At 47.0% G+C, this 9,607-nt stretch overlaps 1 non-coding gene across 1 annotated transcript; it reads right to left on the reverse strand.

Annotated features, from left to right (window-relative positions):
• Positions 1–3,116: 3,116 nt before the first annotated feature.
• On the reverse strand, positions 3,117–3,191 carry Trnat-ugu (transfer RNA threonine (anticodon UGU)). The gene has a single exon. It is a non-coding gene; the product is annotated as a tRNA-Thr (tRNA).
• Positions 3,192–9,607: the final 6,416 nt, after the last annotated feature.

Genomic DNA, 9,607 nt, shown 5'->3' on the forward strand with positions numbered 1-9,607 from the left:
GTATTGATTTAAGTGTCAGGAAGTCATTTCTGAAAGTATTCGTATGGAGTGTAGCCATGTATGGAAGTGAAACATGGACGATAAATAGTTTGGATAAGAAGAGAATAGAGGCTTTCGAAATGTGGTGCTACAGAAGAATGCTGAAGATTAGATGGGTAGATCACATAACTAATGAGGAAGTATTGAATAGGATTGGGGAGAAGAGAAGTTTGTGGCACAACTTGACCAGAAGAAGGGATCGGTTGGTAGGACATGTTCTGAGGCATCAAGGGATCACCAATTTAGTATTGGAGGGCAGCGTGGAGGGTAAAAATCGTAGAGGGAGACCAAGAGATGAATACACTAAGCAGATTCAGAAGGATGTAGGTTGCAGTAGGTACTGGGAGATGAAAAAGCTTGCACAGGATAGAGTAGCATGGAGAGCTGCATCAAACCAGTCTCAGGACTGAAGACCACAACAACAACAGTAACTGAATATGGTGCCTTGCTAGGTCCTAGCAAATGCCGTAGCTGAAGGCTGTGCTAAACTGTCGTCTCTGCAAATGTCGTAGCAAATGACGTAGCGGGAGGCTATGCTAAACTGTCGTCTCTGCAAATGAGAGCGTATGTAGATAGTGAACCATCGCTAGCAAAGTCGGTTGTACAACTGGGGCGAGTGCTAGCGAATCTGTCTAGACTAGACCTGCCGTGTGGCGGCGCTCGGTCTGCAATCACTGATAGTGGCGACACGCGGGTCCGACGTATACTAACGGACCGCGGCCGATTTAAGGGCTACCACCTAGCAAGTGTGATGTCTGGCGGTGACACTACACTACAGGTACGTACAGACACTGAAATGCGGCAAGCCTTTCATCAGTTAGCCTGTTTTCATTGTTGTTCACCTTTAATTATGCAAATGGAGGGGAGATGAACAGTTTAACATGAGTCATGATACCACAGTGATTGTATGAGCTGATTTCGTTACCTCTTCTTAACTTCTTGCAATTTAACACGGTTCTGGGTACATTCATTTGCTTTGTGTGTTAACTCTGAAAGTGTGGAGAGCTGTGCATATGAGAAAGGTGACGCTTTGCGAGGCCCGATGGAATAAGCCATGGGGGCGGAGGGAGGGGGGGAGGGGGGCGTGGGTGCTCCCGCCTTCGCAGAAACGAGGGAGAAGTAATAGCAGGCAGGGCGTCCGCCTCCTAGCCAACGAATGCCACCCGGAGAGCAGGCGAACAGGTCATTGCCCATTTATAGTACGGTCTGTGGGCGGCCGAGATAAAACGCCTTCGTTCCAGAAGACGGAACTCTGCCAGTGGGTGGCAGGGCTAGGAGCATGTTGAGTGACATGCATTGACAGATAGACGTCTCCTGGCTTTCCTAAAAACTTATCAAAACAGCACTGACATACTTCACACGAGGACCTGGAACAGAGTCGGCTGGTAGCAAGCTTTTAAACATTTCACAGGACCTATAATGCAACGTTCATTGTTGGCAGGAGTGATAGTACTGATACTGATGTCATGAGGACGTAACAATCAGCTCGAAACGTTTTAGAGAAGAGGAGAACAAATACTATTCATTGGCTCGTTGACGTTTCACTGTTTCTCTGTGCAAAATATTGTCATAGAAACAATTACGCCATTGGTGGGCTGTAGTAAATTTTAAGAGAATTGTTGGTCGCATTTTGTTGGTGTGAAGAGAGGAGCTAACAGCTGGGAGGAGAACTGACTGCATATAGTCGCTCCCGCAGGCTGAAGAGACGTGGAAAGTGGAAGAGTCCTCGGACAGATGTGACAGAGGCAACATGCAGCTGCGCTCTCAACTTACGAAGTCACAGTGTCTCCCCTCTGCGCACCACTAACAGCGCCGGCATGTTAGCGTAAGCGAGAATATTGTAGTTAAATTGCTAGACAGATATCACTGGCTCATTCGTCAGTGTGTGATGTCCTTAGGTTAGTTAGGTTGAAGTAGTTCTAAGTTCTAGGGGACTGATGACCACAGATGTTAAGTCCCATAGTGCTCAGAGCCATTTGAACCATTCGTCAGTGCTTCTTCCGATGTTTAGAGTTCTTGGGTGTCGCTCCTAGAGAAACAGTCACTACGATCGTCGTAGCCAGTACCAAGTTCACAGAATTAGATAAATTTTCTGCTCCTTACTCTCTTCCAGTAACTTTGACAACTCAGAGTTTTAATGTGCACTTCTCATAGTATGGTACATCTTTGTAAATTTCTTGCCCACATAACTTTCTCTTTTGCATCACTATTCGTGTGTCTTTTATAATAAACCATAGTATTACTTAAATCTTGAGTTTATCATCACAGCCACACCTTGTTAATGATAAACATTATCTCAGTTCCTTACCTATAAGTTCAGTGCTAGGGCCAATAAATTACAAGTGTTGCGTACATTAAATTTAACACTGAATCTCGAGGGTGTGACTGATTCCTGATTAATTTCAGATCCTGCTCTCATACACGAGAGGTTTTGCAACACGATCTATCTATTGTGGGCTCAACCTATATTATTAGCCTTTTAGTTATTAGCAATTCAAATCTGACGGTATTTTGTCATAGGATGTTCGACCGACGAACGAATAGAAGTTTTCTCGCGTCAAAAGATAACAGGCCGACTTATTCACTTCTCAAATATACGTGGAAATGACTGAAAGATGCAGCCTTCCACTCACATAGCCATTGTCTGCACAACTGTTTTCACAATCGTAGTGCTTAATGAAGCACTGATAAACGGTGAGAGTACACTTCGATCTTATCTGCATCTACATCTTCGTGACTATTCTGCAATTCACGCTTAAATGCCTGGGAGAGGGTTCTTCGAGACACATTCAGATAATTTCTCTAGTGAAATGATGGTTCAAATGGCTCTGAGCACTATGGGACTTAACATCTGAGGTAATCAGTCCCCTAGAACTTAGAACTACTTAAACCTAACTAACCTAAGGACATCACACACATCAATGCCCGAGGCAGGATTCGAACCTGCGACCGTAGCGGTCGCACGGTTCCAGACTGAAGCGCCTAGAACCGCTCGGCCACTCCTGCCGGCTAGTGAAATGATAATTAAATCTGTCGACAGGCGTTGATATACATCAACGGGAACAGCTGAAAATGTGTGCCCCGACCGGGACTCGAACCCGGGATCTCCTACTTACATGGCAGACGCTCTAGCCATCTGAGCCACCGAGGGCACAGAGGATAGTGCGACTGCAGGGATTTATCCCTTGCACGCTCTCCGTGATACTCACAATCCCAACTTAATGTCAACACACTATATTCGCAGTGCCCTGCCCATTACACTCATTATTCGCGGCAGACAATCTTACCGAGTCCCGTAAGAGTTCGGGCTATGCGTGTGCACCCAGCACAGAAGAAGAAGGAGGTCAATGCCCGGTTACCCTTAACTACACTCCTGGAAATTGAAATAAGAACACCGTGAATTCATTGTCCCAGGAAGGGGAAACTTTATTGACACATTCCTGGGGTCAGATACATCACATGATCACACTGACAGAACCACAGGCACATAGACACAGGCAACAGAGCATGCACAATGTCGGCACTAGTACAGTGTATATCCACCTTTCGCAGCAATGCAGGCTGCCATTCTCCCATGGAGACGATCGTAGAGATGCTGGATGTAGTCCTGTGGAACGGCTTGCCATGCCATTTCCACCTGGCGCCTCAGTTGGACCAGCGTTCGTGCTGGACGTGCAGACCGCGTGAGACGACGCTTCATCCAGTCCCAAACATGCTCAATGGGGGACAGATCCGGAGATCTTGCTGGCCAGGGTAGTTGACTTACACCTTCTAGAGCACGTTGGGTGGCACGGGATACATGCGGACGTGCATTGTCCTGTTGGAACAGCAAGTTCTCTTGCCGGTCTAGGAATGGTAGAACGATGGGTTCGATGACGGTTTGGATGTACCGTGCACTATTCAGTGTCCCCTCGACGATCACCAGTGGTGTACGGCCAGTGTAGGAGATCGCTCCCCATACCATGATGTCGGGTGTTGGCTCTGTGTGCCTCGGTCGTATGCAGTCCTGATTGTGGCGTTCACCTGCACGGCGCCAAACACGCATACGACCATCATTGGCACCAAGGCAGAAGCGACTCTCATCGCTGAAGACGACACGTCTCCATTCGTCCCTCCATTCACGCCTGTCGCGACACCACTGGAGGCGGGCTGCACGATGTTGGGGCGTGAGCGGAAGACGGCCTAACGGTGTGCGGGACCGTAGCCCAGCTTCATGGAGACGGTTGCGAATGGTCCTCGCCGATACCCCAGGAGCAACAGTGTCCCTAATTTATTGGGAAGTGGCGGTGCGGTCCCCTACGGCACTGCGTAGGATCCTACGGTCTTGGCGTGCATCCGTGCGTCGCTGCGGTCTGGTCCCAGGTCGACGGGCACGTGCACCTTCCGCCGACCACTGGCGACAACATCGATGTACTGTGGAGACCTCACGCCCCACGTGTTGAGCAATTCGGCGGTACGTCCACCCGGCCTCCCGCATGCCCACTATACGCCCTCGCTCAAAGTCCGTCAACTGCACATACGGTTCACGTCCACGCTGTCGCGGCATGCTACCAGTGTTAAAGACTGCGATGGAGCTCCGTATGCCACGGCAAACTGGCTGACACTGACGGCGGCGGTGAAAAAATGCTGCGCAGCTAGCGCCATTCGACGGCCAACACCGCGGTTCCTGGTGTGTCCGCTGTGCCGTGCGTGTGATCATTGCTTGTACAGCCCTCTCGCAGTGTCCGGAGCAAGTATGGTGGGTCTGACACACCGGTGTCAATGTGTTCTTTTTTCCATTTCCAGGAGTGTATATGTATGAAGATGGTATCTGTCCGAAAGAACAGATACCATCTTCATATTGATGTATATTTCTCTAGCGTTCCTCTCGATATCGGAGTGTGGGAAAAATAAACACTTAAATCTTTCTCTACCATCTCTGATTTCTCTTAGTTTATTATGATAACCATTCCTCCCTATATAGGTTGGCTACAATAAAATATTTTCACATTCAGAGGAGAAAGTTGGTGATCGAAATTTCTGGAAACGTTGTGTCAATCCTATCTGATACGGATCCCGTACCGCACAGTAGTACTCTAGCGGAGGACGGACAAGCAATCTCTTCAGTAGACCTTTTGCGTATTCTGCTCTGCCAATAAAATATCATCTTTGGTTTGCTTTCACCACAACATAATGTACAACTACATCCACATGATTACTCTGCAATTCGTTTTCATGATTGTAATTCCTAGGTGTTTAGTTGAATTGACACGCTTTACATTTGTGTCACTTATCGTGTAACCGAAATTTAACGGACTTCTTTTCGTAGTCATGTGGATGAATTTACACTTTTAACCCTTCAGAGACAATCGCCACTTTTCGTACCATACAATCTATTGTATAACTCGTTCTGCAATTGGATTTGATCTTCTGATGATTCTACTATACGGTAAATGACAGCATCATATGCAAACAATTTAAGAGGGTGGCTCAGATTGTCTCCTAAATCGTTTATATAGATAAGGAACAGCAGAGGGCCTATAATACTCGCGTCTGTTTTACTCGATGATCTTCCGTCGATAAGTGCGTGCTGTGACGTTTCTGACAGGAAATCTCTATTCCATTCGCACAATTGTAGCGATACTCCATAGGTACACAATTTGATTAGAAGTCTCTTGTGAAAAACGGTGTCAAAAGTCGTCTGGAAATCTATAAATATGTAATCAATTTTAGATCCCCTGACGATAGAACTTATTACTTCGTCCGGATAGAGAGCTAGTTGTGTTTTACACGAACGGTATTTTCTGAAGCCGTGCTGACTGCGTGTCAATAGACCGTTCTTTCCGTTCTTTTATTTTAATTCCAAATGTGTGAACATTATACGTTCCGTAGCCCTACTGATATCTACGTCAGTTAACTGAATCTATAATTCATCCGATTACTCCTACTTCCTTTCTGGAGTATTGGTGGTATCTGTACAACATTCCAGTCTTTCGTACGGATCTTTCGTAGAGAGAGCGGCTGTATATGATTTCTAAGTACGGAGCTATTGTATTAGCATACTTGAAAGGAACCTAACTGGTATAACACCTTGACCGGAAGATGTGCCTTTATTAAGTGATTTAAGCTGCTTGGCTACACCGCAGATATGTACTTCTGAGTTACTGATGTTCAGATGTGCGTAAAATCCTATGGGACTTAACTGCTAAAATCATCAGTCCCTAAGCTTACACACTACTTAACCTAAATTATCCTAAGGGCAAACACACACACCCATGCCCGAGGGAGGACTCGAACCTCAGCTGGGACCGCTTGCACAGTCCATGACTGCAGCGCCAATACCGCTCGGCTAATTCCGCGCGGCTTCTGAGTTACTCATACTAGCAGTTGTTCTAGATTCCAGTTCTGGAATATTTACTTCGTCTTCTTTGGTGAACAAATTTCGGAAAACCAAGTTTAATAAGTGATTGTGTCTTGTCGCTGGTGTACGACCACAATCTCAAATCTTTTTGGATTTTCTGTAAGATTTCGAGACGAGAGTTTCCTTGTGGAAGCTATTAACAGCATCTTGCACTGAAGTCCCCGCTACGTTTCAAGCTTCATTAAAACATAGCCAATATTCTGTGTTCTCTTAAATTTGGCGTGCGTTTCTCGTTGCTTCTGCAACATTGTTCTAAGGTGTTTTGTCTACCACGGGGGATCAGTACCATCTTTTATCAATTTATTCAGTACAAATCTCTGAACTACCACAGATACTGTTTCCTTGCATCTGAGCCACGTCTGGTTTATACTCTCATAGCCGGGAAGAAGGATGTGAAGTGCACTTTTATTGTTTTTTTTTTTCTACATTGATGTATTTTGCGTTTATTTTTTGTGGGTGTGGATGTTACGGTATTCAGTCTCGCATACAATGATCCTGTGGTCACTAATCCCTGTATACGTCATCATGCTCTCTATTTGCTCGGAATTACTTGTTGCTAAGAGGTCAAGTACGTTTTCGCAGCCATTTACACTCCGGGTGGTCTCTGAACAGATTGTTTAAAGTAATTTTCTGAGAACGCATTCTGTACGATTTCAGGCTATGTTTTATTCCTACCACCGACATTAAACATGTATTTTCGCCATCTCGAGGGTAGATATAAGTCACCACCAACTATAATAGTACGACTGGGGTATCTACTTGAGATGATACTCAAGTTTTGTTTGAATTGTTCAGCAACTGAATCATCTGTGTCGGGAGGGAGGGGGGTCGGTAAAACTGTAATTTTTCCCGGTTTTCAAGTATAACCTCTACCCATACTACCTCACTGGAACTATCTATTTCAATTTCGCTACGAGGTAAACGACATCTAACAGCAACAAACAGACCGCCAGGAACTGTATTTTTATAGGTCTTTTCTGATCAACGTTAGTTCCTTTGTAAAAATTTCGACTGAACTTATCCCCGGCTGTAGACAGCTTTCCCTACCTATAACGATTTGAGCTACAGTGCTTTCTATTAGTGCTCGCTGCTCTGGTTCTTTCCCGATACAGATACGACAATATACAACTACAATACTGATTTTTATAGCAACAATCAGTCTAACCTCTTCCTGTGTTCGTCCTACACCCTCTGAGACTGAAGCCCTATCTGCACTTTCCCGAGACCTTCTAACCTAAAAAACCGGCTAGTCCATTCTACACCAGAACCGTAATACCACTAATCCCACCCCCTGTGAATGCCCAATCTTGCGGGCAAAGAGGCTTCCTCTGGAAGAGGACGAGCGACTGCAACTGGTTCAGCATCTTTGTCAGCCAAAGACGGTGCCCGTCTCATGTTCCTGAGACCTGGGGGGGGGGACCCTTCGATCGGCCCCAGGAAAGTCTTTCACTATTGCCACACCTCGAAGCGGTGTCCTGTAAATTGCACCCAGCGAAATCTACACCCAGAAAAGGTGGAGGAAGGGTCGACTAGTCCCCACCCCCGGTTCGCCCCGGCCCGGCCTTGCGTGACGTGTCACGGCGACGGGCGTCCGTGGATGTGCGTGCGCACTGGAGATGCTCCATGATCAAATGTGAAGTCTACGTTTTTACAATCGGTTCAAAATGGGTCAAATGGCTCTAAGCACTATGGGACTTAACATCTGAGGTCATCAGTCCCCTAGACATCACACACATCCATGCCCCAGCCAGGATTCGAACCTGCGACCGTAGCAGCAGCGCGGTTCCGGACTGAAGCGCCTAGAACCGCTCGGCCAAAGCGGCCGGCTTTACAAACGGAAGTGATTATATTTTTATATACATTTTACATACAGCCAAATCTTCAGAAAATACGATGGAAAACATTAAAACCGGATTACAAACAGGGATTTTAAAAATCTCTTCTACACGACGAAGCATACTCAAAAATAAATTACGGTCTACACCCGTGGATCAGCATATGGTACATGTAGTGAACATAACATACATTGCCATTCTAACGAAAAGGCTGTATTGCACGTGTACGGGGTGAATCAGAATTCCACTGACAAAATTTCGGAGGTTGCTTGGGGATATTTCCCGAGTGTTTTGGTATATGGGACCTCTGGCCTCTAGTGGTTCGTTATGGATCAGATTAGTTGCATTTCGTGTAATCTCTTACCCCTATCATCGGTACTTCATTGAAAATATCTGCACAACAGTGAAAATGTCGACGGTATTTTGAACATTGCGTGCTACGTGTGGTCGTGTATTATCCTGTAGCAATGTGGCGGTCGGCAAGCTCCGAAGGCATGGGGACAACAGGATCCGAGAACTTCAGAGATGTAACGCTGACTGGTTAGTGTACTGCCAATGCGTACTAGGAGGCGGGGGAGGGGGGGGGGGAAGGGGGTTGTTACAGGGCCAGGACCACCGGACCAGTATGGCGATGCATGATGCAACAGTTTCTCACCACGGTGTCTCCAAATTCTAATCTCTCCAACCTGGTGGTGGACGCAGAGTCGGTATTCGCCCGTAAAAACAATGTCGTTGCATTCGGTTGTCGGTGTTCGTTATTCATCGCACCACAGCCGGGGCAAAAGCCTGTGGGCTCTGACTCAGTGGTAAACGCAGCAATGGACGGCTTGTGGCGGTCCACTCCGCTGCTAACGGCGTTGAATGGTACGCACGGACACTGCTTGTTGCGCAACACGGTTCGCGACGTGGCAGAAAGAGCCATTACTGCCATGCGTCATCACTTTTAGTGGTGCAACGATCTGGGTGCAATCTGTCCCGTCAGTCCGTCGTTCCTTCCTGCATCCAACGATTACAGATACGCATCACAGTTGCTCGGTTCCGTCCGATGCGGTCACCGATTTCTCTGAAGGATGATCCGCAATCTCTACAAGTAACTAGTCTTCCTCGGTTGAACTGTGAAACGTACTCGAAAGACGCCCGCTGTCTTCTAGGAGGCACACTGAAGCTGCTTACGCAAAACAGCCGCACGAAAGAACAATCTAGTACGTCCACACGGCCTTCTGTTCCCTCTCCCCCCCCCCCCCCCCCTCTATATAGCGCTCGTAAGTGACATTACTGGCGCCAGGCCGGCCGGTGTGGCCGTGCGGTTCTAGGCGCTACAGTCTGGAACTGC

The sequence above is a fragment of the Schistocerca serialis genome, chromosome 3 (assembly GCF_023864345.2).
Source record: "Schistocerca serialis cubense isolate TAMUIC-IGC-003099 chromosome 3, iqSchSeri2.2, whole genome shotgun sequence".
Lineage (NCBI taxonomy): Eukaryota > Metazoa > Arthropoda > Insecta > Orthoptera > Acrididae > Schistocerca > Schistocerca serialis.